Source organism: Desmodus rotundus, chromosome 12 (genome assembly GCF_022682495.2).
Source record: "Desmodus rotundus isolate HL8 chromosome 12, HLdesRot8A.1, whole genome shotgun sequence".
NCBI lineage: Eukaryota > Metazoa > Chordata > Mammalia > Chiroptera > Phyllostomidae > Desmodus > Desmodus rotundus.
Window position 1 is genome coordinate 31530365 of NC_071398.1, and position 27677 is coordinate 31558041.

A 27677-nucleotide genomic window follows, 5' to 3' on the forward strand; every position below is an offset into this window, starting at 1 on the left:
GAGCCTCTGTCCAATGCTGAGCAAGTCCACAGGAGGATGTCCTGGGGCCAGAGGGAAGCCCCTCACAGCTACGGGGGGCACTTGGCAGTGGCCAGTCATGATGTACCATCAGTGGTAAAGGGAGTCGGTATGCTGGGGTGGGAAGGTCCCTTCTACCACCGAGATGCTGCAAAACTGGACTGGACCCAACCCCAGCTGGCCCCCCACCCCTTTGGAACTGGAAAAGCACAGCCCAAATTACACCTGCAGATGAGCCTGGGGCTCGTTAAAGGAGCTGGGAAGATGGGTCAAAACCACTTGACGGGTGGTGGGAGGATCGAGTGTACCCTCCTCGCCCCTCCCTGTGCTCTGTCTGCCCTGCAGTCCCTCCTGCCCAGCACGCACTTGTCCTGCATGGACCCTCTGCACCTGGAGGAACACTCCCCCCACACCTTCGTGCAGCTGTCTCCTTCTCAGTACTCAGGTTTGGGTTCAAATGTCCTTCCTCAGAGTGGCTTTCCCCTCCCACCCAAGTCAGAACTGCCCCCACCTTGTGCTTCCTGCTACATCACCCTCTTACCTGCTTTGGGGCACTTGTCAGTGCCTATAATCAATCATTGGCCATGTGGGTCTTTGTGTCCACTGCCTGTCTTCCCAATGGCGTGGTCTTGTCTCTCTGTGCACTGGCCCCAGACAGAGCCTGGATAGTTGCCTGACACTTAGTAGGTGCTCTGTGAAGGCTTACTGGCCGACCACTAGGGAAGAGTGTGCTTCCCCCCTGCCCTCTGCTGCCCTGGACGCCGTCTATGCATGTTTGAGAGCTCAGCTTATGGTGGTTGCAGAGAGCCTGGGCTGGGTTTGGGGTCAGGACCGGCACTCTTGCCGTGGCCCCTTCAAGCAGCTCCCCTGTGTAAGTGGGCAATACACCCCTTCGTGGTGTCTGAGGACCAAGGAACCGTTGGAGTCTAACCCTCAGCCAATGAAGCTTGGTTATGGCTACTAAGATCCCCTCCACCTGTGAGGTAAATGCATTGCAAAGTGGCCTAATTCTTTGCTCTTCCTGACCCACACCCCTTGTGATGTAACTGCAGCTCTACCCACCCAGAGACAGAGTTGCCTTCCTGCCCTTGGATCTGGGCTGGCTGTGGGACTTGCTGTGGCCAATGGGATGTGGTGGAAGTGGGGTCAGACAACTGTGAGTCTGGATGCACAGGCTGGCTGTCAGCTCCACTTGCTCTCTTGCTGACCTTCCTGCTGGAGGCTGAGACACATGCAGGGCAGTTTACCCAGTTGCGCTAGCTGAGGCCCCAGTCAGATGGAGGCCCCGACCACAATTAGCAGAGCTGCTAATCAGAAACCCACAGCTGACCACAGTCCCAAGAGCAAGCCCAGCTGGGACCAGAACCACCCAAATGAGCCTGCCTAAACTGCCAGCCTAAAGAACTGTGGGCCAAAGAATGGTGGTTGTTTTAAGCCACTAAGTTATGGGGTGGTTTGTTACACAGCAGTAGCTAGCAGATACGTTTTGGCATTTAGAAGTACAACATATTAGAGATGCAAGGGAGCTTAGAGATCAACCAATTGGAACGTACAGATGGCAAATGGCAGTTGAATCAGGGCCCCCCTCCCTCCTTTGGTGGTGGCTTGGCACAGACAAGCAAAACCACCGGAGGGAATGTGATCAAAGCACATCGTCAGAATGCCTGCCAACAGATACCTGCAAAGATGCTCAGCACAGCACTATTTATGAGAGTGAAAAACAGGAAACAAATAAGATGACTCCAACAGAGAGCTGGTTAAATAAACTCTGGTCAATGCAACACTGTAGAGCCTTCAAAACCATGCTGTAGGCACATTCACTTTGGAAACTTTTCCAGCACCTACCAGCCTGTACTATCAAACATCCTGCACACGGTGGTTTTAATCCTAGGCCCAGAACCAACAGATGTGCAACACATGTACATCAGCAGCAAGAAACAAGAGTGTTCATCAGCCACCTCGTAACAAAGGCCCAAACGCCCATCAAGAGTTGAAGAGTCACAAGTCATGGCAGATACACACAGCGGAATACTATACAGCAAAGAAAAAGGAGAGGTGCAACTACATGGATGCATCTCACAAACATGTGGCTGAGTGGCTGACACCAGATGCCAAGGAGGACATGCCACATGCTACCATATATATGAAGGTCAGAAACAGGCAAACTGGTCTATGGTCTTGGAGTCAGGATGGGCATTCCCCTGACAAAGAGGGAGGGGATCAGGGCCTGGGAGTAGGGCAGGTAATGTCTGTTATTTGGAACAGTTTATGAAGATCAGGCTGCATACTTATCTGTGTGTGTGTGTGTGTGTGTGTGTGTGTGTTATATTTCAAATACCCACTTAACATCACATAACAAAAGTGATGCATGATAGATGGAATACTATCTAATGATATGGAAAAGTGACCCATTAGTGAAAATCAAAAAAGGTGGCAAAAGCATGTAATTCCATTTTGTAAGTAAACATATGTGCAGAAAAATGACGAGAAACAATGATTCCTGGTTAGAAAGCGGGTCAGAGCCCTTATGTTCTTGCTGGTGTCTTCAAGAACAGTCTGTGGTTTTGGCTGAGCCATGGAGCCCAGAGCTCTGATGGACCACCTATGCCCCATTCCCTTGGACCTGAGCCCCAAATGGTTCTGGAATCCAGTCTTCCACAGCATCTGGGCATTGAAAAAAGAGTTAAAAGGTGGGGGAGGGTAGAGAGCTTAAAGTGCTGGAATGAAACCCTTCCCTGCTCTCCAAAGGGCAGCAAACATGATCCAGATGTCAGGCTGCTCACCCTGCAGCCAGCACACAAAGGAAGCACATTCCTCACCCAGCTGCTGCGGCTGTGAGCTGCGGGGGAGGTGCTTGACATCTGGGCCCCTGCTGCAGAAGGGGGGCTGCCAGGCTGGGGGAGGGGCAGCAAAAGTAGGGGACACCCTCCTCTCCCAGCACCGGTCCTGGTATTCTGGAGTCCCCTCTCATCCTCCCATGCACATTGGAGACCAAGGAGAAGTGGCCCGTCTGCCATGGTGCACCCAGCTGAGTGTGAATGGGGCTAGGACAATGAATGTGGTGGTGTGGCTGCCTGGGTAGCTGGGCACAGGGGGATGTGGGTATATAGAGAGAGATAAGTGGGTAAGTAGGAGGTGGATGGATGGGTGGGTGAATGATGGATTGATGGATGGATAGATCATGGGTGGGTTGGTGGATGGATGGGTAGATAGGTGGATGGGTAGATAGATAGATGAATGGATGGTGGATAGATGATGGGTGGACGGATGGAGGAATGTGTGGATGAATTTGTGAATGGACGGATGGCTGAGGGGGTGGGTAGAGGGATGGAGGAATGGGTGGTGGGTGGGTGGGTGGAGGGATAGATAGGTCAGTAGATGTGTGGGTGAGTAGATGGGTAGTGCTGTGACCTAATTGTGATGGAGGTGGTAGGGAGGTGGAGATACAGGCCACCACATGGGGTCGTGCAGTAGTGGAAAAAGCCCACTTTGGGCTCAGACAAACCTGAGATCAGCTCCTGACATCATCTTGGTGACCATGGGCAAGGCTCCTTGCTTCTCTGAGCCTTGATTTCCTCATCTGCATGCTGAGGACAATGTTGTGAGGATTAAGTAAGGGCCTGTTAAGTGAATACCCCACAACTGCTGTGTGCACACCCGTGTGCGCACACACAGCTAGGACATGTTGCTGGGGGCTGCAGACCCCGGGGGGGTGCCTTGCCTGCTTGGGGGGACTCAGCGAAGGCCTCCTGGAGTAAAGGACACCTAGGCTGAGATTTGAACAGAGTCCAATGGTAGAGTTCGTCTCCCCCAAGGGCTGCAACAGAGGGACAGCACATGTAAAGCCCGTGCACGTGTGATGTCTGTGTGTGCATTTCCTATGGGGGATGTGAGCCCAAGAAAGGTTGCAGAACACCCCTGAGATACTTAACGATGATCTAATCTGTACATGGTATTCCCAGAAGGAAACAGAAACTGCACCTGGGGAGGAGGGGAGCAAGCCTTCCTTCTCTCTGCCTTCCCTTCCTTTCAAACTATGTCCTTGATTTATCTTTGAATTGCTTGCTGCCCACCAGCCCTGTGCACCCCCACCCAGGAAGGAGACAATCACATTAAGTAACAGATAACTACAAACTGTCTTATAAGTTAGCAAACATACACCAGTATAGTTTACTTATTTTAGAAACGGAATTGATGAAATCTGAGGAACTCATGGGGCCGTGGATGCTGCCCTCTGAGCTCAGAGCTGGGATGAGGCGGGAAGTCTCACAAATAGCTGCAGGCACACCCTGGGCCGGGCAGGATGGGGGGGCTGTGTGGGGGGCATCGAGTGTCAGAGAAGCTTCTAGGGAGAGGTGATGTGGCTGGGTCCTGAAGGCTGTAAAGTCTGCACACCTGAAGGCAGGCTGAGGGGATGGCATCCCCGGCAGAGGGCACAGCTCAGTCGCAGGCACGGCAGTTGGAATTCAAGAACAAACCAGAAGTATAAAGTTCTGCCTGCAGGTGAGGGCAGGGAGAGGGCAGGCAGGCTGGTGGAAGGTCCAGCCAGTCTGTGGAGGGTCTGGAAAACCGGGCCAAGCACTGAGGATTTTCCTCTGCCGGCAACAAGGCGCCACGAAGGCTTAACCAATTCCCAAAATGTTTTCATTGTTTAAAAAATGTGCAAATTGGCTGCATATCACCTTAAACTCTCCAGAGAAATGCTGCCAAATTTTAAAATAATGCTGTTCGTATGAATGCTAAATAATAATTAGGGCCTGGCAGTCTATCTCGCACATGTCTCTCCTAAGTGCCAGACAGTCCCCCCACCAGCCTTGGCCCGGCCCCTCCACCATAGGGCCTGTGGGACCCAGTCCACAGGTGCAACGTGAGGCACAGACACGGATGAGGGGTTGTAGCACCCAGGAAACAGCGACGGGAGCCTTGATTCCTGCCCTGAAAGGTGGGGACACAAGCCCCACTGACAGGGTCTGAGGGACCGCAGGTTGCGATGGATGCAAAGTCTTCAAACACAAGCAGCTGAAACAGATTTTTAGAAATGACTTCCTGGGAAAGGCAGGGAGTGAAAAGGCGGTTTGGGCTGGTTTTGCTCCCAGGGTCTCTCTTGCCTTTTACCTCCCCACTTGCATAAGGGCAACCCTTGACCTGGTGTGACTGAGCTGTGGCACCATCTGCGCCAGGTGGTGCTGCCTGAGGCCACCCCACAGGCAGCACCCTGTAGATCGAGGACCTGAGAAGGGGCACACGCACTCCCAAATGCCCCTCCACGTCCTCTCAGTTCTGTCATTGAAGGCACCAACCAGGAGACGCCCTAACCCTGCACACCCAGGGACAAAGCCAGGCCTGCAAGAAGACCCCCCCCTTTGGGGGCCCTAGGCCCTTCTGCACCTTTCATCACAGGGTGGCCCTCCAGCCTTGCCTTCACTCTTCCCCTTGCAGAGAATGGGTGAAGGCAGCCCTTATGGGACCATTCCATGCAGGGGCTTTTCAGCTAAGTCGTGATTGAGGTCAGTGCTTACCACGCAGGGAGGCCACTGCTGTCCTCACTTTCCAGATGCCCAGCGAGGCCCAGACCCTCACCAAAGGTACACAGTGCTGGTCCAGGGCTGGAGTCCCGAGGACGCCACAGGCACCGCCGGCCCCAGCTGCTGCTCACCTCCTCAGGTATCCTTGGCTGCTGGTGATTTTAGGATGTAACCTCAGCAGCATCAGAGCAGCCTGACACCCCTTGGGCATGCTGAGCTGGGGCACTAACTCCCCAGGGCCTTTCTCCCTGACAGATTCCAGAGCGTTTCATCTTCTTGCCCCAGGGACCAGCAAACATCCCAGAAATTCCAACTGCACCTCACCCAGAGGGCACAGCCTGACACCCCCACTGCGGACGCGCTGAGGGCCTCAGGAGCATCCACAGCCCGGTTTTAGTGCAGAGCTTTTGCGCATTCTCTAAACCTTTGGCCAAGGTTTTCTCCTGCGTCGCCTCTCCTAAGAACCCCACGATTTAACGACTTCCAGAGAAATCAGCAACATGTCCTTGGTAAGCCTGGCAGCCTGACCCTGGCCGGGACTGTCATGGTCACACAGGGCAAACCCATTCCTGGCAATGCCTGCCCCCCCCCAGCCGAGAAAGAGACAGGGGCAAGGAAAAGGGCCCCCACTCCTCCCGAAGTCACCTCCGTTGACAGTTCTCATGGACCCTTCCAGTTATTCCTGTGTAAATACAATCCTATACAGGTTCACCTTGTAAGAACAAGCAAACATAGGTGCCAACCAGTCAGACACTTCTGTTATCAGTGTTGCCCTCGCTTTGCAGTGTGTGTGTCTTTTCTGGTGATGACCCGAAGGCTGTGCTCTGTGTCCTCACCTGTATGATGGGGATGGTGATCTAGTCCCTTGAGTGCTAACAGGAGAATCAAAGTATACCTCACACACACAAAGCTTACTACTGCAGCCAAGCACACAGCAAGGGCTAAATCAGTGCCCACAGGCAAAGAGGCAACTCCCTGAGCACTTGCTTTCTCAAAGGCCCTCCGCTGCACTCTCCAGGCAGACAGGTTTGCCTGTCCTGCCCCTGAACCCAGGCGGTGAAAGGGCTGGACCCTGAAAAGCCAGGGCAGGTCAGGCAGCAGGCCCATCGTTCTTGCTCAGCACATGCTGGACACATGACATGCCTCCTCGGTCATTGAGAAGCTTGGCGCCTGCACCAACTGACTGATACCAGATGTCCTAGGTCTGCCCTATGCGTCATGGTCACCACGAGCAAGGTGGCCGTGTGGGTGATGGAGGAATATGTTGACTCTCTGCAGGTTTGGCTCTGCTGTGTAACAGTAAGCCACCAAAAATGCTGTGGAAAAGGTAAGCCTCCCCCCCACACCCAGAGGGGCACCAAACTTGGCAGGACAGGGGCCCCTGCCCTTTCTCAGCCCTGCTGGCATCCCCATAACCTGGGAACAACACCTCCTCTCTCTGAATTTAAGGAAAACAGCCTCCTCTGGAAGCAAAGCTTTTAAACAGATGTTTCCTCTTGGCCTGAACCTCCTGCACCTCCCCCAGCCGGGCCTCCCCTCCAGGCAGTGCCTGCTCAGCTCTCATACCAGGCAGGGCGCAGGGGAGACCAAGTGGTTCCAATTCTTCTTTTTCAGCAGGGGGAGGAAAATATTAAAAAAACGTGTTTTACAAGCCTGCCTTTGCCATTGTTTATGTAAACAGGTAAATTGTTTCCTGCCTCAATTAAAAACATCTGCCACATAAATGAATACCAATTAACTCATCCTGTTTTTAATTACTCTGTTAATTACACGCAGGCAGCAGAAAGGATGGCTGGAGTGGAGAAGCGGAGTGCCATCCCCCCCAACTTGGCAAGGATCCTGAACGTGTCTGGCTCCTGGAGGATGATGGTGGTAGGGAGGTGGTGGCCTGGTGCCAGCCGGGATTCCCCGGATCAGGGCTGCCGAGTGGGCACCTCCTCCCAAGGTCCTCCTGCATAGGGGGGCCAGTTGGTCAAGGGTGTCCAGTGTCCCGGCTCACCCAGGGAGGGTGGAGCCCCCCTCCTGCATGTTCTTTCTGCCCCACCTCTTCCTGCCCCTCAGCCTTCTCCAGCTCCAGGACTCTGCCTTATGGCCCCATTGTCAGTGGAGAGGGAGGAGGAACCTCAAGGGGGCCCCACTCATGTCCTGGCCACACTTTGTGGGGCAGGGAGGCAGCTGGGGGTGCTGGAGGCCTGGATCCCATCCAGGAAGTCCTGCCTTAGGGAAGAGGCACCAGGGTCTCCCTAACAGGCACCTCTGCTACTGAGCACCTGCTGAGTGCTCAGTGTGTTGTATGGGGCTGCAGGCCTCCCAGGGAGCATCCTCACCCACACCTCCACAGAGGCGTGTCTTTTGTGGCTTGTCTTCCCCCTCAGTCTCCCATCTGCTTCACTGTTACCCAGCCCAGGGCATGCAGGAGGCTCTCAGCACACACTCACTGAGTAAGCCAGGAACCTCACCCATGAACACTCAGCAAGGGTGCATTATTCCCATTTATAGTGCAGGCCGGGAGGGCAAGGAACTGTCCAGGGTCACATCACCCGTGCCTGCCAGAGCAGGATTGGACTCTCAGCCAGGACTCCAATTCCAGGGCTCGTGGCGAGCGCACCATTTATATCACAGTGAGCCAAACTCATGTGCCAATGTTGTCCTGGGGAGTTAGTTAGGTGTGGGGTAGGCCCTCAAGTCTGCAAGTCTGACAGGTCTCGGGACCACACTGGGCAGCGGGCGCTCTGTCTCATTGCCTCAGGCCTCTCCTTCCACAGGCACCTCCCAATCCTTCTTTGGCCCAGATCCGCACATCCTCCCTCCCACAGACACAAGTGGTTGTCATTCTCCCCGTCTTGCCCTTGGGTTCCCACGGCTTGTGGTGCTGAAGTGATCACGGCAGGCTGCCCTCAGAGCCCATCCAACCAGAGTGGCTAACGGGGTTCTGCTCACATGCAAGTCCAATCACGCAGGTGCTGGTGCGGCCCCGGGAGTAGGCTGCCACCTCAGTCAGGCTCAGAGGGGAAGGAGTGCCTCGATCAGTCAGTGACGTCTGCCCCCACCGTCACAGTGGGCAGAGAAGGATGAGCCTCGTCTGCCACGAGCATCAGATTAACAGCATGGAAGGTATGCCACACATCGGTGAATTAGGGTACAGTCCACCCCTCACTCTACAGATGAGAAACCAGAGGCCCACAGTGTTCTAGAACCGTCTGCCTCTTCAACTGCCCACGGGTGTCTGCTCAGGGGGCTGTCTGCACTAGGGTCCTTCTCCGAGGGATGGGTCAACAATACACAAATGGACAGGCAAGAGCCCACCCCACACCTATCCCCAGGGGCAAACCCCTTCCCCAGGCTGCTTGCACTCCTTAGACACCAGCTGTGAGCACCTGCCTGAAACCCTGTCCCAACGTTGGAGAGAGGAGAGGGGAACGGCCAGCGCTAAGTGGCCAACAAAATATTAACTCATTTAATCCAAGAGCCTTGTGAGGTCATTCTGTTACACAATAATAGTAACAAAAAAGTAAAACACATTATACCCCCATTTTATAGATGGGACAACTGAGGCCCAGGGAAGTTAAATAACTGCCTGAGGCACACAGCTGGGAAGGAGGTCAGAGCTGGGGTTCAGACCCCATCAGTGCAGCTCTGCAGGGTCCCCAGCCTGAGCTCACACAACTGCCTGGACCCACTGTGGTCTCTCCAAATGTCAAGTCTCCCCAGTTTGGCAAATGGAGAGGGAGAGACCTAGAGGAGCTTCACAACATGCCCCAGACAGTGAGCGTTAGCTGCAGGCTGGTGCGGGGCGGGTACAACTTTGGGTTTGAAGTCAGGTGTACATTCACTGTCTGGGCACGGGCTCTGAGTGAGTCCCTTGGCATGGCTGGGCCTGAATTCTCCTCATGAAATGGGGAGACCCTCACCCCTGCCTTGAAGTGTGAGTGTGAGGATTCTCGGGCTTTCCTGCCTCTCTGCCCTCTGTTCCCTGCCTGCCTCCCCTTCCAGGCAGGCCCCCAAGCTGACCCCCAAGCATGCTGCCTGGTGGTTTCCCAAGCTGCTGTGGGCCCACCCTACTCATGGCTGGGGGACTTGCACCTTGAGACCTAGATGAGACAGGAGCCTCTTTCAGGCCTTCTGCAATGCGTTTCCTTCCTTTCTTCTTTTAAATTCTTGCTCGAGGATATGCTTATTGATTTTAGAGAGGGGCAGGGAGGAGAGAGAGAGAGAGAGAGAGAGAGAGAGAGAGAGAGAGAGAGAGAGAGAGAGAGAGAGAGAGAGAGACATCTATCAGTTGCCTCCCATACATGCCCTAAATGGGAGTTGAACCCACAACCGAGGTATGTGCCTTGAATGGGGAGAAAAGTCTCAACCTTTGGTGTACGGGACGGCGCTCCAACCAACTGAGCCACCTGGCCAGGGCAATGCACGTTTCCTTTCAACACCCACCAGCCATTGTAAGGGTCCCCCATTTCTCTGGGGCCTTTTAACCAATTTGAGCAATAAAGCAGCCTAATAGCAGTAAAGTCATTAAGGGGCTGGGGGCTTCCCACAGTGTATTGGGGAGCCCCCCAGGTTGGAGCAGCAGTCCTGGGCCGGCTCACCCTGACAAAGCCAGGGCTGTGTCCACACAGGGGAGGCTCTGTGAGGGGCAGCCAAGAAGCAGAGTCCATCCCCAAAGCCTGTCCTTCGGGTGAGAAACACCCCGCTGGCGGTCCCACAGCCCTGGGTGGTCCAGACATCAGGGAGGCCTCCCCGCTTGTAGGGAGGAGCCCAGAGACTCGCTGGTCGGGACTTCAAATTGGAGATGGCTGCAGGGAACAGACTGTGGGGATCTCAGGTCCAGCACCACCCCCACCTGGGATCTGAGTGCTGAGGAGTAAAGGGCCAGGCTGGGGCTCATGGGGGCAGACCCCGAGTCAAGGGCTGGGGCCAGTACCCTTGGTGGAAGAACCAGCACAAGGAATTTACCTGTTGAGTAAACAAATTCGGGGTGGTTGACCTCAAAACCCGCCTCCCACCTGGCTGACTATTTCTCATCCAGAGTCACAGAATGATGAGAATGATGTTCTCCATCTCTCATGGGTGACATGGGCAGTGGAATGGACAGTAAAATAGAGGGACAGTCCTGGGAAAACTAGAAGCCCCCAATAAGTAAGCACTCACTGTGGTCAAGTCCAGAGTTCCAAGTGTCCACACACTGTCCCAGCCCCCAGGTAGAACCCCAGCATTGGTTCCCACGGCAGGGGGGCAGGAGCCTGAGCCCTCATCACTTGGCCCCAGAACAGCAGGCCATGTCCCTAGAGGCAGAGGATCTGTCTCCAGCCCTGCCTGGACCCCTCCCTCTAGTCTTGGGAAGGTGCCAGGCAGGCAGATGGCCCTGAGGCTGGTACAGCCGTGGTGGCAGCTGCTCTGGGGGAGAAGAGCGAGGAGCCAGGCTCCACTGCCTCCCTCCCAAGTGCGGGAACCTTCTGGATGTTTTGACTCTTTCTACCAAATGGTCTCAGAACCTCCAAGGAGATCTGCTGAGTCAAAACAGCCCTCAGGGTTTTTTTGGGGGGGTAGGTGTCGAGGGTACCTTCCTCATGCTCTTCTCATCCATCCTAAGGTGAGAGGCTCAGAGGCTGGTGGGGGGTGCCATCTCCCATTTGACAGCAAGAAAAACTGAGGCTTTGAGAGGGTGGGAACATGACTGAGGCCACCCTGCTGGCTCCAGGATTTCTCCTCTCACCCCAGACAGGCTGAGCCAGGCTATGTCCAGAGCTGGGTCACGCCTTTTTGTGGAGGCTCCAGAGCTACATCGACTTCTGGGGCCACTACACCCTTATCTCCAGGTGTCCCTCAGGACAGCCTGCCTGCGGCTGGGAAGTGGGGAGGCCTCGACTGCTGCCCAGGCTGTGGGGTGCATGCCCTCTCCACCAGGGGTGTGTGAAAGTTTTCATAGGGCTGTTTCTAAGAGAGAGGCTGAGGAGGACAATGGGCAAAGGTAAGGCTCCCTGTCTGTCTCCAAAGTGTCCTCACACTGGCCTGACCCTGCCAGCAGGCCCCTGATGTGGCAGGAGGAGGGTCTCTGGTGGCAGGGTGACCCTGCTGCGGTGCATGTCCCAAAAGTGTTTGTAGGGCTCACTTTCTCCTTCACTCAGACAAGACTCGCCAACCAGAAAACCGAGCTTCCGGAATCTGGGGTGAGTGGGTTGGATCAGAGGAGTAACATGCCCAGTGCCCACAGGTGAGGGGCAGATCGGGGTTATTCTGGCTCTTAAAAGGGGTAATGAATTTCTCCACCAATATCAAGCTGGACAAGCCTACCCCTCCAGAACCAAACTCCACCAGAATGCCCGCAGGCCCTGGCTGGTCTCTGAAACGTCCACCTTGTGACCATCACTGTGTAATGCAGGTTTCAGGGGACAAGCAGCCATCCCTCCACCTCTTCTCACTTGGCAGTGGTCGCCAGGCCAAGCCATGGCAAATGTTTTGACGCGGAGGTTCGCCACATGTCACATCAACACAGATGACCTGTGGTCAGCCAAGAGCTTTATTTAGGAAGGACATGGGTGACGCCCGAACCTGCCAGATGTGGGGTGGAAGACGGGCCAGCAGGACTGCCCTGTGGGGCCTCGCCATGGGCTCCTGCACAGAGGAGTTCCGTTAACCTGAAGGGTCCCCATGGGCCTGCAAGCTCGGGATGCATCCGGGAGGCCTGAGGGCCCAGCTGCGAGTGGGGGTCTGGCTCAAGGCACACGGGTTGCTGCCATGTAGTTACCAGGGGGGTGAGTCAGGCAGACCCTGCAGGATAGGACAGAGCCTGGCTCTCAGGAAACACTGTCTTTTCAGGCTTTAGCATTCACACCCCCACCTCCGATTACACAAAGCCCTCGGGGCCCACAGTTGGCTCCTGGCCTTTTGTCATCTCCCTGCCCTCCTCCCTGCACCTTCCCACTCACAAGTCCCTCTCACTGGTCCTCGGACATGCCTCCGGGCCTCTGTGCATCTGTCACCTGTGCCAGAGAGGCTATGCCCTGACGGCCACCTGGTTCCCTCCCTTTCCAGGCCTCAGCTCACTGTCACTTTATCAGAGAGGCCAGATCTGACTGGTCAGCAACCTCCCACCCAGCCCGTGACCCTCCCTGGGGCCCTCAGTGGAGAAAGCGTCACCTGTCTCCTTCATTTATTGTCTGTCTCTCTCCAAACAGAGTAGTAGCCCCTTGAGGGCAGCGGTCTGCATGCTCGATTCCAGCACAGTGCCCGAGAGCAGCAGGCGCTCGATGGCTATTTGTGAAAGGGGTAAATATGCACCCACACCAGCTACATTCCAATGGGAGGCTTGTCTCAACTAAGTGTTACCCAGCTCCTTGCCAGCATCTCACAGGCTGGGCAGCGATGACCCCGCCCCCCCCTCCCCCGAGCCAGACTCCTGGGACTCAGTCAGGGAGGAGACCACAGTTGGAAACTGGCGTCACTGTAGTCCACCACCCAGACCCCCACCATAACGTGTGGTCAGAGGAGGAAGGAGGGACTGGATTTATGCTGCACATTGAGGGCTACATTGACTTCAGATTTGGAGAGAGATGAATAATTATTATCCTGTGCACTGTGGCCAGGATCTAGGTGTTCTAATTATTCCCTGTGTCCAGACAGCCCAGCGTGCCCAGAGGCACAGCAGCTGCATTAGCTGCTGGGGGCCACACTGCCAGGGTCCTGTACTGATTTCACATCTGACAGCTTCCATACTTTTTTGGGTGTCTTGCTGAAGAATGTGGGCTTCAGTCCCCTCCCACCCATGCTACATGGACTCCTTATGTATGAGGAGTCTCCTGTTCTGGGTGGCTGGGGGAGGGGCCATATGGAGCTGCTCTGTTAATAGCTGCCATACTTGGCACCAACATTAACACGGGATGCCCTGCATCACCAGGCCTCCTGTGCGGGTAGCCCCAACTGCCAAGGCCAGTGGCCAAGGCTCCAGACATCCCAAGGCAGAGACACAGAGTCCCCACCAGGACCTGTCCAAACTGCTGACCCAAGCACCCCAGCACATGGTGGGTGCATAGTTGTTTCCTCTGTGCTTGGGGTGGGCTGTTCCCACCCCAACAACAGGAACTGGATGGCTTCTCTGTAAGCACAGACACCCGTTCTAGTGAGTGTTTCTGGGATCACTTGGTGTGAGGATGAGCCCTGCCCTGCCTCTGAGGAAGGACTGGCCTGACCGAGCCCTTGAGAAATATTTGCTGGGGAGTGAACAATGTCAGCTGTGCAGATTGCCCAGGCTGACCCTCTGCTGCCTCCCTCCATGGCCCCACAAGGGCGCTGGGAAACAGACTTGGTGATGAGATAACTGTTGGTAGAACCAAATACAGCGACAGCTTGCAGGCAGACAAGCTGCTGTTCAAACATGCCTCTCCAAGCACCCGGCGAGGGTGTCCCCACCAGCAAGGGACCCTCATCAGCGCTGTGAGATGCGGAGCAGGGGGGGGGGGCAGGTGGGACAGGCGCTTGTCTGGGCGCTGGGGCATGGGGGTGAACACACAGACAGAAGTCTTGCAATCATAGAACTGACCTTCTAGGAGGGAGACGAGAAGTGATGTACAGAAGAAAAGGCACAGCACAGGGAGAGTGGGGGTGCTGTGGAGAAACAGCAGGAATGGGCACTCACTGAAAGGAGACTCTCAAGTGAGACCTGGTGGAGGCAGGTAGGAGCCATGCCGGTGTCGGGGAGAGAGCACTGCAGGCAGAGGGACTGCCAGTACCCTGGGTGGCAGTGTGCCTGTGAGTTTGGGAAATAGCAGGAAAGGTGGATTTCAGTGAAAAATGGGGGGGGAGGGGGGTGGGGTTGTGTGGCCTCAAAGCCACTGTGGCAATTTGGTCTGTCCCTGGAGGAGCCACATCTGACTGGTTTTGAAGGAGACCCCTCTAGCTGCCATGTGAGGACCCCAAGGTACCTTCCAGGTGAGGGGCAAGGATAGAAGCTGGGAGACCAGATGCAGAGTCTTGTTCATGCCACGGAGGTTGGACGCAGGTGCCGGGGAGATTCAGTAACTGTTTGTGGAACCAAATATAGTGACAGCTTGCAGGCAGACTGGCTGCTGCTGTTCAAACAATCCTCTCCAAACACCTGGCGAGGGCGTCCCCACCAGCCAGTGACCCTGGGCAACTGCATTCACCACCCCAGGCCATGATGTGGTCACTTGTGAAAAGAGGATGGCCGTGACCACCCTCACAGACTGTGGAAGGACCCAGCGATATATTCAGGGAAGCCTAAGCAATCAGGACAGGTAGCTTCTCTTCACTTGTCCCTTGAAATCCAGTGGACAATGACTTAAGCCTAGAGTGACCACAGGACCCAGCAATTCTCCTCCCAGGGTGATAACTAAGAGAACTAAACACACGTGTCCACACAAAAACTTGCACATAAATGTTCACAACAGATTATTCACAAGCCAAAGGGTCAGAACAGTCCCGATATCCACCAGCTGATGATGGACACACAAAATGTGCCTGCCCTTGCAGCCAAAGCTCAGTCGGCCACTAGAAAGGAGTGAGGTACAGACACGTGATGTGGACAAACCTCAGGAATAGCCTGCTGAGTGCAAGAAGTCAGTCACAAAGGCCACAGGTCGTGAGATTCTATTTATATGAAATGTCCAGAATGGGCAAATCCACAGAGAAGGAAAGATTAGTGGCTGCCGGGTGCTGGGGCAGGGGACTAGGGAGTGAACACAAATGGGTGTGAGGTCTACTTTGGGGGTGATGAAAATCTGGGGGACCTGGGTGGTGGTGACGGTTACACAACAGTACTAATGTGCTAAATGCCACTGAATTGCACACCCAAAAAGGGTTAAAAAGAGTGGAATGGAGGTTCCTCAAAAAGTTCAAAATAGAACTAACTACCACGTGACCCAGCAATTCCACTTCTGGGTGCACACCAAAAGGAATTAAAAGCACAGTTTTGAAGAGTACTTGTACATCCACATTCATAGCAGCATTACTCACAGCAGCCCGAGGAAGGAGCGACCCCAGTGCCCGGCAGCGGAAGAAGGGCTAAACCCGACGCACTCTCCCACATAATGGAACACTATTCGGCCTTCAAGAGGAAGGACGTTGTGACACAGGCTACAACACAGGTGAACCTTGGGGACACTGTGCTCAGTGAGATGAGCCAGTGACAGGCAAACACATGAGTACACTCCTACGAGGTCCTGAGAGGAGTCAGATCCACAGAAACAGAAAGTGAAATGATGGTCACCAGGGCCCAGGGGTGGGGTGGGGGTTGGCATTTGATGGGGACAGAGGTTCAATTTGGGACACTGAGAAGGTCTGTGGACAGACGGGGGTCATGGCCACACAGCAATGTGAAGGCACTCACTGCCACCGAACACTTAAAAGTGGTTAAGATGATAAATTTTATATTCTGTATATTAGCACAATTTAAAAAAAACCCAGTGCGGAGACTGAGGCAGGCAGGCTGCGACCCCCTCATCCCCTCCCTTCAGGAGCCTGTGTGCTGACCACAGGATCGGGGAGCCCCAGCTCTGTGTGAGGGACACAGGTGTGTGAGGGGCCAGGCTGACCCTCCTCCCACGAGGCTGGGCCCCTACCTGTGGGCGGCGCTGATGTGGGAAAGTCACGGCTGCCCTCCTTCCAGCCTCTCTGCTCTTGTCCATGGGGGGCTGAGCAATTGGGCAGGGAGGGCAGCCGCCCTGGGCTGGTGGTGCGGGCGTCTTATTATCTCTACCTAAAGACACACCCGCTATATGCAGGCATGCCCTTAGAGTCCTGGGAAGGACCCTATGGGATGGTCTGTCCAAGTAATCTCCTAAACCAGGAGGTCTAACTGGGCTGAAGGCCATTGTGACGTGAGGCACACCACACAGGAAAGGGCTTCAGGCCCCTAGAGGGGTCTCAGGCCCTCTGGGAATCAGATAAAAGCCCTCTGACCATGTGACATTAAGGTTTACCGAGTCCAGGACTTCACAGTTATCTCCCCAACTTAGAAGCTCCCAGGGCCACTGTAAGCTCTGACTTTGACTCAGGAAGAGAAACGGAGCTGCCCTGACCAGACCACGCCACATGCTGTGGTGGGCCCTGCGACCAGGTGTGCAGCAGCCACAGTTGTTGAAATTTCAAAAAGAGGTTTCACGTGGACAGGAAGTAGCTGAAGCTCCAAGGAGCCATAAAAATGCCACAGTGAAGGGCTAGCACGTGGGCTGGTTTAGAGTTTGGGCATCTGACCCCCAAAATGGGGCTCTGCCATGACAAACCCACGCAGATGTAGAGTGACAGGCGTCCTGGGACAGTGATGTGGATGTATAGTGACAGGCGTCATGGGACAGTCCACATAGGTGTGTAGTGGCAGGCATTTTGGGAAAGACGATGTAGATGTAGAGTGACAGGTGTCCTGGGGCAGTCTGTGGAGGTGTCCAGTGACAAGTGTCCTGCAAGAACCCATGTAGGTGTGTACTGACAGGTGTCCTGGAACTGTCCATGTAATAGGGTGGTGACAAGCACCCTGCAACAGCCTGTGTAGCTCTGTAGTGACAGGCATCTTGGGACTGTCCATGAGGGTATGTAGTGACCGACGTCCAGGCTTTGCTGGTCCCTGCAGTAGTTGCTCACTTCGGTCTCTGGGGTACGGGATTCTGGCTGGGGCAAGTCTGTTCTGACTTCTACACTGGCTTCCACTTGAGCCCTGGTCACACTTAGACAAAGTTGCCATGTTGTCACAGTGCAGCTGGGCTGGGACAAGCAGGTGGAGATTGAAATCCAGCACACACTTCGGCTGTTACCAGTTCTGGCTGCCTAGCTCGGCCTGGGCTCTCCTGCGAGTACCCCGCTGCGGTCAGGTGGAGGCCACACTTCCTTCTTCTGCTTGATTTTCACACCCGCACATGCACATACAATATATGCTCACACTCACACCCACACCCACAGGTGCAGTCACACATACAAGGGCTCCTGAGGCCAGGGTGACAGTCCAGCCATGGTCCACAGAGGAGCTGCTGCCCCTCTGGCAAGAGACCAGGACCTCGGAATCCCAAGGCCTGGGGAGAAGTCCCCACCAGCTGTGTGGGGACCTGGTATGGCAGAAACACAGAGGCTCCACAATTAGATGACCGGGTTCCCAAGTGGAAACCCCACCTCTGCCACCACGAAGCTATCAGGAGTGATGACCCCAGCTTCAGTTTCCTCTCTGTGAAAGGGAAGGGAGTGAAGCTTGTGTCCTCAGGGGGCACAGGGCACAGAGAGCTTCACTCTGAGCTTGCTGTGTCCCCACGTGTGAGGAGGCAGGTCAGCAGGAGCAGGGGCCTGGGCTGCGCAGGAGGACACAGGCGCACGGGCTGGCAGTGAGGGAGAAACAGCGGTTGAGTGCAGAGACATCTGATGCCCCACCTGCCAGTGAACCCCAGGACAGCACACTCGGTGTCCCCCTCTCCCTTGGCAGACATGACACCACATCCATGAGCCAGAAACCACATGTCAGACACATGTGGATCTTTCATACCTTATCACAACCTGAGGAGACAGGAGCCCGTGTCTGCATTTTGCTTTTGAAACCGAAGACCCTGAGAGGGTGAGTGATTTGCTGATGGTCACACAGCCACTGGGAGAGGAATCGGGGGTTCAGACCCAGCCAGTGGGACTCAGAGAAGCCAGCATGTTTGCCTGTTCCCCACCCCACTGCCTTGGAGAATGGGGGAGGGGTTCCTGGAGCTGAGCCAGGAGCTGTGGCCTCCTCTGGTCTTGAGACCCCCCCTTGCCTCTCAACACCTCCCATCCCTGCCTGTAAGAGGGACCCAGGGCAGCCGAAGGAATTCCCCTTTCCTGGCTGCTCCCAGGTCAGGACCACAGAGAGAGAGCTTGTGAGTCCCACATGTCACCCAGGGCCATCAGTGTGCAAGGACTTTTCCTGACCTGCCCCCAAGAGGTCCAGAGGCCTTTTGCCTTGCCCGTCCTCCCCCTGCCCTTCCCTCACTGTGGACTTCCCTCTGCTCAAGTAAACAGAAGAATGCCCCAGAGCTAGGACATCCTCTCCAAACCTCCTCCTGCCATGTCCGCCACACTCCCAGCCCCAGGGGCAGCCTGGGTGGCTCCCAGCACCTCAGGCTCTGGAAGGCTGACAAGTGTATGTGGACAGCGAACAGGAAGGAGGCAGGCAGCCCAGAGCGTGTGGCTGAGCAGCAGAGGGGGCGCTGGCGCCTTGGCGAAGAGACATCTTCCTTATTACGAATCTTTGTTTTCCTTCCAGTGACATCTGGCTCACCGTGAGGTCCCACGAATTACAAAAAGCAGAAGCCTTAACTTCTGTTTTTTTGCTGCAGGAAACCATGCTGCAAACGACGCGGCGGGGAGCGCATTTTGGTTCTCGTATGTCTGAGGCTCCAGCCCAGCTCTGCGCCCGGCGCCCTGGGTCTGGCTGTGAACTCAGAAGTGGGAACCAGGTACCAATTATTTATCACTTTCGTCATCATAAGTTTCCATCCTGAACGCCAGGTCTCTGCCTGGGTCTTTCCACTGATGCTGCAAGGGAGGCTTCCACTCCAGGAATTTGTTTCCAGACAGCAGAGCCCTGCTTGCATTAGCGTTCTTGGCTAAAGGCAGCCCTCAGAGGCACTTGGGGGCTGGGCCTTCTCCTGTAGCCCCTGCCCTCCATTCAGCCTTATCCGGGCCCCATGTAAAGGGGAGGAGGTCCCAGTCTTGGGGAACCACAGAAGTAGAAACAGACCTGCTCTTTTTGCCTGTAAGACTGGGTGCAGGACCCCAGGAAAAGATTTGGAGGTGTGGTTCATTGTTCTGAATAGTCCTGAGGAGACCGAGAGCCACAAGCATGAGCCAAAATAAGCCAGTGAGTGACTGATGTCTTGTAATACACAGTGTGATGCCCGCCCAGCCTGGCAGGGACCTGGAAGACCCAATCTCCCAGAGGCTGTGACACAGTCCCAAAAAGAGCCTGCCAACCCCTCTGCACTGCTCCCAGTGAGCCCTGACCCTCCAAGGCCACACCCGCCAATCAGGACTTCCCAGCCCCCTCCTGCCCCTGCTTGGACCAGGCAGTGGTTTCAGGCATGGGTGCACATCAGATCTCCAGAGGCTCTGAGTGAGCATGTGCCTGGGGGCCCCCCACTGGCCCTCAGGGTTCCAAAAGGAGAAAGCTCCAGGGGCCTGGCCAACCTCCACCCTATGGGAGCAGCAGTGTGGAGCCTGCCCACCTGTCTCTCGTGAGCCTCTCTGGCCTTAGCATCCCTGTCTGGAAAATGAGACAGCAAGGGTACCCACCTTCAGGGTTGTTATGAGGTCAAATGCCAGGGAGCCTGCTGGCACAGAGCCTCGCACAGTGAGTTTTTGTTGATACCGCATTATTACTGCTCTACCCCTGCCTGGCATGGCACAGGTGTTCACTCACCGTCTGGTCAGTGAATGAGCAGTGGGTGACAGCTACTTCCTGGGGCCAGTTCTGTACAATAGGTGAAATCATGGCAAGGCTGTACTCTTGCATTACAAGTGACAAAGTTCAGGCCACCTGCCTCCTTCCAGGCCTGGGAGGTGACACCAGCTGCTCAGATGTGCTTCCTATCCATGTGATGCTACGTTTGGATGCCAGACAATGTCCACAGGCTTCTCGAGGGTCTTGAACAGCAATGATCCTCTCCCAGCTCTGGTGTGAACTGGCAACAGCTGGGATGGGGCTGGCCTTGGGCACCCGTGACCTGGCCAGGGCAGAGGTGTTCTTCCTCCCCCCTGACCTCAGGAACCCTCTGTGTCAGTCACAGCTGTGCATCACAACTGTGTGTCCCATGCCTGAGGCGCGTCCAGGTGAGAGTTCCGATATCTGAGACATTAACCCCTGTCAACACAAAGCAGTCAGCCACCTGTCCCCACAGGTGTAGAAGGAATGCTGACAGGAAGGCCAGGGATGAGGGCAGGAGGACCTCAGGCAAAGGGAAGCCAGCAAAGCAGTGGGGGCCAGAAGCCAGGTGGCTGCTTTTATACTGTGTGGGGGAAAGGAGGGGACAGTCAGAACCCAGACTCCCCTCCTGGGCCTGAAGAGCCTGCACCTCTCTTGGGCATCTGTGAAACAGGGAAGGTTCCACCAGCCTTGCAGGTGTTATGCAGACTCAGACGGTGAGTGCGAGTGCTGAGCAGGGCTTGGCCAATAGTAACCGCTCAACAAGGCGCAGACATTCAGTGCTGTTACGGCGTCCGGACGGCAGGGACTGGTCAGGGCAGTGCAGTGGGCAGCCGAGTGCAGGAGGCAACGAGCAGGACAGAGCTGCCCCACGGAAACGCCAGCTCCTTTCCTGAGAGCTCCCCTAATGGAGCACCTACTATGCACAGCTAGCTCTTCACCATACCCCAAGGAGGTGGGTCGCAGAGCCTCTTTCCTGTTTTGGACTCCTAACACACATGTGTGCACCCCACTCACTGACAGGGGAGGCAATCAGATCAGTTGAATTCAACCACTATCCTGAGTATCCTGGTGCCATAGCAGGCTGAGGATGAATCAGATGACCTCAAACACCACTCACTCATGAAGCCACAGGGGACGGGGAGGTAGGCCGGGAGCCCCAGGAAGGTTTTGGGAAGCAGGGAAATGCTCTGCTCAGACCCCACCCTTCCTGCTGCCCTGGGGCATAATCGGCTGGTTCTCTGAGAAGTGGCAGCCCTGCTGGCTTGAATCTTTCGGATTAGTGACCCAGCCTTCCGGCGTCTCCAGATCCTTGCGTAGGAAGGAAAATTAATTTCTTCCAGTCATGCAGAAATGAAAGTATGTGGAGCCAAATCAGAGAGATTTCCTGGAGGTGGTAACTCAATTATGTGGATAACCTGGTGACAGAGGAAGAGAGTGTGGACCAAAAGGGCTGGTGGGTGGCCTGAGGCAGCCCCAGAGGGTCCTGGAGGGAGATATCTTGTTAAGATCCTCCAGCCCACCAGCCCTAGCTGGGCTTGTGAGCAAGCAGGTGCCACACATGTCTCTTCCTCCCATCACACACAGATCAAGGCACCATCAGAGAGAGCTGGATTCCACCAGAAAATTGGTCCTAATGTGATGTTCTCTTCCCTCCGTGTCTGTCTAGCTCTCGGGGAGCTAGGAATGCCACATCTGTCCTCACTGCTTAAGCTTATCTTCTTTCTCTCCTTTTCCCTTTCAACATATGAGAGTAGCCTGGCCACACAGCCCCCCAGAGAGTGCTGCTCTGTGGGCACGGCAGTGCTGGCTGCACAGACCGACCGTCTGCCTCCTGGGCCCTGCTGAGTTTTTGAGCTTCCCTCGTCCAGAGGACAGAAGGGCAGGGTGGGGCAGAGGACACAGCTCGACCCCAGTGCATGTCAGTGTCAGGTCTCTGAACAAACATGCCCAGGAACTGTGAGCAGGACCTCCCTGCCCCTGTGCTGCAGCCAGGGTACCAGGGGCTGCCTTGCACCTGGCACAGGTGAGGGAGGGACCCTCTCAGGCTCAGCCGACCTTTCTCCTGGGGTCTCAACCTCAAGAAGTTTCTCGAACCTTGCAGCAACTTGCAATGCTAAGACACAGAATAGCTACCCCCTTGTGTCCCCAGCCAACCCCTGTCCTCTGAGGGTGGCCACCCTGGGAACCTCCTGTTTCTGGGTCTAGGGGAGGAAACACACACCCAGTTAGACATAATGAAGCAGTATCCTGGCCACGGGGTCAAAGACAGGGCCTGACGATTATTCAGCTCACCATATACCAGTGCATAAGGTCTCCTCTATTCTCAAAGGAAATATTTTTCTCTCTGACCTCTGGAACAGGCCCTGGCTCTAATAAAGGGGAATACAGTTTTGGGGGGAGGGGAAGACAAGGGTTCCCACACATACAGGAGTCTACCCACTTCTCTGTGGCTCCTGGGCCCAGCACACACAGTTACCAGGGGCTAGAAGGAGGGACAGCCGGGGTTATATTCAGAGGCCAGTGGCTCACAATGTGGCTTGCCACCAGCCCCACTGTCTTCTGCTTCATGTAACCCCATCTAGGGCTGAATTTCCAGCCATCTGTCCCTCCACATCGGCTCACACCTCCCTCCCTGCGGTTCCCACAGCCTGGCTCCCAGCCTGCCCTACACGCAGATGGACCGGCCCCAAAGGGTGGGAGCACAATCGCTGCCACGGGGCTGCACGGAGGCACCGCGGGCTGTCAGGACCCTGGAAAGCTTTCAAGCCCCTCCCCATCCATTCAGAGTGGGCAGGACCCCCTGGGGGTGTCTGAGAAGACTTCACCCCAAGACCACCTAACTCCTGACTACCACTCTTCTGAAGGGGAGAGCCAGGGACCAAAACAAGAGAGGGAGGGGTTCGAGGGAGCTTTGACCACCCTCCTTACCAGGTCACTGGCACCTCTATCGCTCCTAGGGTCACCCTTTGTGCCCCGTCCCAGTCCCCTGTCACCAGGCGCAGGGCCTTTGTCAGGAAGCCCAGATATGTCAGGGGAGCCTGCGGGACTCTCCACCTTCCAAACGCAGTTCCCACCTTAAGTTTGACTACATCCCCAGCGGTCAAACTCTCAGTTCCCCTGGGGGGCATGGCGGTGGGGATGAGAGTCAGCCCAAGTGGGTGGGCGCTGAGTGGGCTGGCCCCACCCTGCCATGGGCTCCAACTTTGCAAAGTGGGGAGGGGGGTTGCTGAGGGCCGCCGGTGCACTCGGCGCGGCTGCAAGAAGGGCTGCAAGAAGACCGCAGGACCGCAGCCGCGGGCGAAGTCGCGGTGACAGCGACGGCGGCACGCGGGATGGACGGGGCACTTACGGTCCGGAGGTCCGGCGGATGGAGGCGATCGCACTGTCGCGACCTGGCTCCTGAAGTGGCTTTTCCTTCGAACTCGGACCCCGCCTCCGTAACTTGGGGGTGATCCACGCGCCGTCTTCTCCCGCCACGGCAGAATCAGGCGCGCGGCGGGGCCGAGGCGCGCGGGGCGGCCGCCTGGGCCATACCCCGGCTCGGCTACGGTTGCTCGCTCCGCCCGCCCGGCTGCCCGACCAGGAACAAAGCGCGAGCACCGCCCCGGGCGGTCTCTGGCCTCCGCGGCCGCGCCGGGTCTAGCCGCCGCGCCTTTGGCTCGCGGGCGCCCGGCTCCGGCTGCCGCGCGCTCCCCGACTGTCTCACGGGGCCCCGCGGCCCCCGCCCGGCGCGCTCCGCCTCCGCCTCCTGCCCCCCGCCGCCGCCGCTGCGCCACCTGCCTCTCTCTCGGCGCCCATCGCGCTCGGCTCCGCCCCGGGGCGCCGGCCGCTCGTGAGGGATCCGAACTCCGTGCGGAACCCGCTCGGGGGAGGGCCTCGGCCCGCTGCCTCCCCCGTCCCTGCCCTGGGGCAGCCGCGGACCTCAGGGCGCGCCCTACCACCCGTGCCAGGGGCTCTGGGGGGTATAGCTGGCGGCTCTGTGGGGGCTGATCCGACGAGTGGGAGTGGGGTGTGTGTGCTGGTGCGCCGGGTGCCGTGCGAGGGTTGGGGTTCGGGGGGGTGCCACCGGATCCTGGGGGAGCGCTTTTCTGTAGTGAGAGAGCGCAGGGTGCGGTGGAGAGAGGGATGAGCGATGCTCCGAAGCGGGGGATACCCGCGATAGTAGCGCTCAGTGCCGCGAAGTGAGGAGCGCCTAGTGAATGCGCGGGAGCGCGGGGTGCCGGGGGGGTAGCAGTGTGGACGCCGTGCAGGGAGTGCAGGTGCGGCGTGTGGCGGACCCTACGCTTGCGCCCACCGTCGCCGGCTCCACAGGCCGCGCCCTGGGCGGGCGTGCTGGGGCCTGAAGCTGAACCGTAGCAGCACACACCCACCTCTAGCAGTCGGCGGCCTCCCGCTTAGCAGTTTTAGGAGTCGTAGCGTCTGGCGTCCAGGCGGGAGGCAGGAGGGAGGCGAGCGGCAGGCGCCCCTCCTCCGGCCGCCTGCCCGCCCGCCGCGTGGCCCGGGAATAGCCCGGTCGCCTCCGCGTCGGGCCGGCAGGGGGCGCCCTCCCTCTGCCGCCCGCCCGGGTCCGCTTACCCCACGCACGGAGGGGGGTTGGCGGAGGGGTGGGGGGGGGGTCGGGAGTTAATCAAGGAGAAAACGCAGGAAGCGCGGAATCCGGTGCTCTTGGGCCTCTGGGGCCCCGGCAACTGCAGGTACTTTGCGCTCATTTCCTTATCATTCATTTTACTGCCAGGGTTGGACCTCTCCTACCCCGCTTCGCTCCTCTTCCCCCGCGTGCCCCCACCTCCCCATCCCTACCTGCTTTACCTACTTTACCTCAAGTGATTTGTGGCATATCTGAGGTATTTGCCCAGTTGGTACATTTTAGTAAAATCGCTGTCTTTTTCTTTCCTTACTCCCTCAACCCACACATACTTTATTTCTTGGAGGCAAGCGAGGGTGCCAGGGTCACAGTCTTAGGAAACAGAGGGGCCAGAACTTCAGAAGAGCAGGGCCTTGATTTGCATCTCATTTGGCATAAATCTGCATGCAAAGGTCCAAGGTGCCCAATTCTCAAGTATAAAAGTATAGCGATGTGCCAAGTATGTACCTCTTCCTCCAGATTTACCCCATAGGCCTGTTTCTCTCTAACCCTTGGCCTCTCTTTGACGGGGCTCTGCCCACCAACGCTAAGCTGGGCGGAGGAGGTAACCAGAAATGGACTGAGAGGCTCTGGGAGAGGGGAGGACTGCTCCTGCCCCACCCTCCTGTGGCCACCCCCAGGGGCATTGGTCAGAGGTCTGGTCGGCTGAGTCACCAAGTAGCCACATGGTGGCTACTGGACTCTGCTAGACCCTTGACCTTCTGGACTCTGTCCTTGTAGAAATAAGAGGGGGTATGGTGAATGATTTAACTGTAATACAAATGTCTGACAACTACTGTTCCCCTGGCTTTCAGAATGTGCTTCAATGTGGGTTCAGTCCAGTCACTGCAGAAGAGCAGAGGGTCTTGAGCCCATTTCACAGAAGAATGCAGATCTACAAGAGGCAGGCATGTTGCTTAAGGCCACATGCTTTATGCACCAATGTTTGTTGATGCTGACTCCCTTACTCCATGGACTCTGAGATAGCATTGATTTTAAAATGCACCAGTGTTTTATGTGCCTCTAAGAAGTTGAGAACATGTTCCACGTTATAACCCTTAGATGTGTCTAGATTTCAGAGATGTTAACATGCAAAAACGTGGGCCAGGTGGGGTGATGAACAGTGAACAGACAGTCTGAAGCAGCTTCAGGGGGGCTCTCAGCTGGGTAGGGAGGTAAATGCCTCTCCAAACAACCACTGAATTCCCATGAGCATTAGCTGAAGCTAGACCCAACCTAGGCCGGGGGTGGGGGTGTCCCCTGCAACTTAACCCCTATAAACAACACATCATTGTCTCAGTTCTTTGTGCTGAATTACCGATTGCAATGTCCATCTGAGACATGACTGATCCCAAAACCCTGAGAATAAAACTGCAATCACAGAGACCATGCCCTGAGCCTTGTGTCAATCTGAAGGGCTCCCTTGTCCCCATCTGAGGAAACGGTGGCTGGTGGGAAGAAAGAAGCCTGCAGAGGTAGGGCTTCTTCCTCTGCTGTGATGGGTCAGACTGACAGCCAGTCCAGCCTGGCCACATCGCAGCCTGGAGAGTCCTGACGGCAGCTGTCGGCATGGAAGAGGGTTTGCAAGAGGCAGGCACTGAGCTGAGCACTGTCTCTGCATTTTCCCACTTCTCGCCCATCTGCCGGGCAGATGCTACTGGCACCTCCACATTACAGGTGGAGGGACTGAGGCTCTGACAGGATGCATAACTATTCTCAGCCATACAGCCAACACGGGTGGAGGTTGAATACCCGTGATGCCGTCTCACCCACTTGGTCTCCCTGTTGCCTCGCGTGGATTGGCTTCTCTTGTTACAATGGCCCAGTCACAACTCCTGGGCACTGTGAAATGACATTTAGGGAGAAAAATCCCCTCCCTACCCAAAAGACGTCTGCAGTCTAGTGAGCAAGGCAAAACACACCTAACAGGAGACCCAATCATGGGCAAGTCAGCACCAAGGCAAGGCACCACCCTGAAGTACTGGACAGAGGGGCACAGAGCAGGCGGGTGGCAGCAGAGAGCAGTGGAGCTGGGAGTGAGTGCCTGCCCCTTGCAGTCCCAATGTGCCAGTGTCCACAGAGGCAGGAGTCCAAGTCACTTAAGAGGAGCTACCTTCCCATCTTCCTGGGTTGTGACCTCCTCAGGTGAAGCCAGCTCTCCACCAGCATCTAGTGCCCACCCCCACCTTCCACTCCATTTTGGAGAGGGAACTTCTACTCTGCGGAAGACACTATTAAGAGAATGAAAAGACAAACTATAGACTGGGAGAGAATATTTGCAAAACACGTATCTGATCAAGGACAATTATCTAAAATATACAAAGAAGTCTTAAACTCAGCAACAAGAAAACAAACAAGTTAATTAAAAATGGGAAAAAGATCTGAGCAGACACCTCACCAAAGAAGATACACAGATGGTGAATAAGCACATGAAAACATGCTCAACATCAGGTCATCAGGGAAATGCAAATTAAAACAACATACCACCTTATACCTCTTAGAATCGCCAAAATACAGAACACTAATAACAGCATATGCTGGTGAGGATGTGGAGCAATAGGAACTCTCACTCACTGCTGATGGAACACAAAATAGTGCAGCCACTTTGGCAGAGAGTTTGGCAGTTTCTTTCGAAATGGAACTGTTCCTACCATGTGATTCAGCAATCATGTTGCTTGGTGTTTCTTCAAAGGACTGAGCACATGTCTACACACAAATCTGCACATGGGTGTTTGTTGCCCAATCTTGGAAGAAACTGAAAAGTCCTTCAAAAGGTAAAGAGATAAACTGTGCTCCGTCCGGACAATGGAATATTGTTCACATATAAAGAGAAATGAGCTATCAAGCCGTGAAAAGACCACTGGAGGAAACTAAAGCGCATATTGCGAGTAAAGAAGCCAGTCTGAAAAGGCTACATTCTGTATGATTCCAACTCAATGTCATTCTGGAAAAGGCAACACTACAGAGACAGTAAAAAGATCAGTGGTTGCCCTGACCAGTGTGGCTTAGTTGGTTGGGCATTGTCCCACAAAGTGAAATGTTGCTGGTCCATTCCCAGTCAGGGCACATGCCTGGGTTGCAGGTTTGGTCCCTGGTCGAGAAGTGTATGAGAAGTAGTTGACCA

At 55.7% G+C, this 27677-nt stretch overlaps 1 protein-coding gene across 7 annotated transcripts in view; it reads right to left on the reverse strand.

Annotated features, from left to right (window-relative positions):
* CBFA2T3 (CBFA2/RUNX1 partner transcriptional co-repressor 3) overlaps positions 1 to 27677 on the reverse strand; it is a 90106-nt gene that overhangs the window by 30881 nt on the left and 31548 nt on the right. The window contains exon 1 of one of the 7 annotated variants that reach the window (XM_045191729.3): positions 24300 to 24415. The exons of 3 other annotated variants lie outside the window; for them this stretch is intronic. The gene's annotated coding sequence lies outside the window, so the exon portion shown is untranslated. Of the gene's footprint in view, positions 1 to 23278; positions 23740 to 24299; positions 24416 to 27677 lie in introns of those variants that run through there. 3 more of the 7 variants (XM_045191730.3, XM_045191731.3, XM_024555949.4) reach the window with 3 other exon arrangements.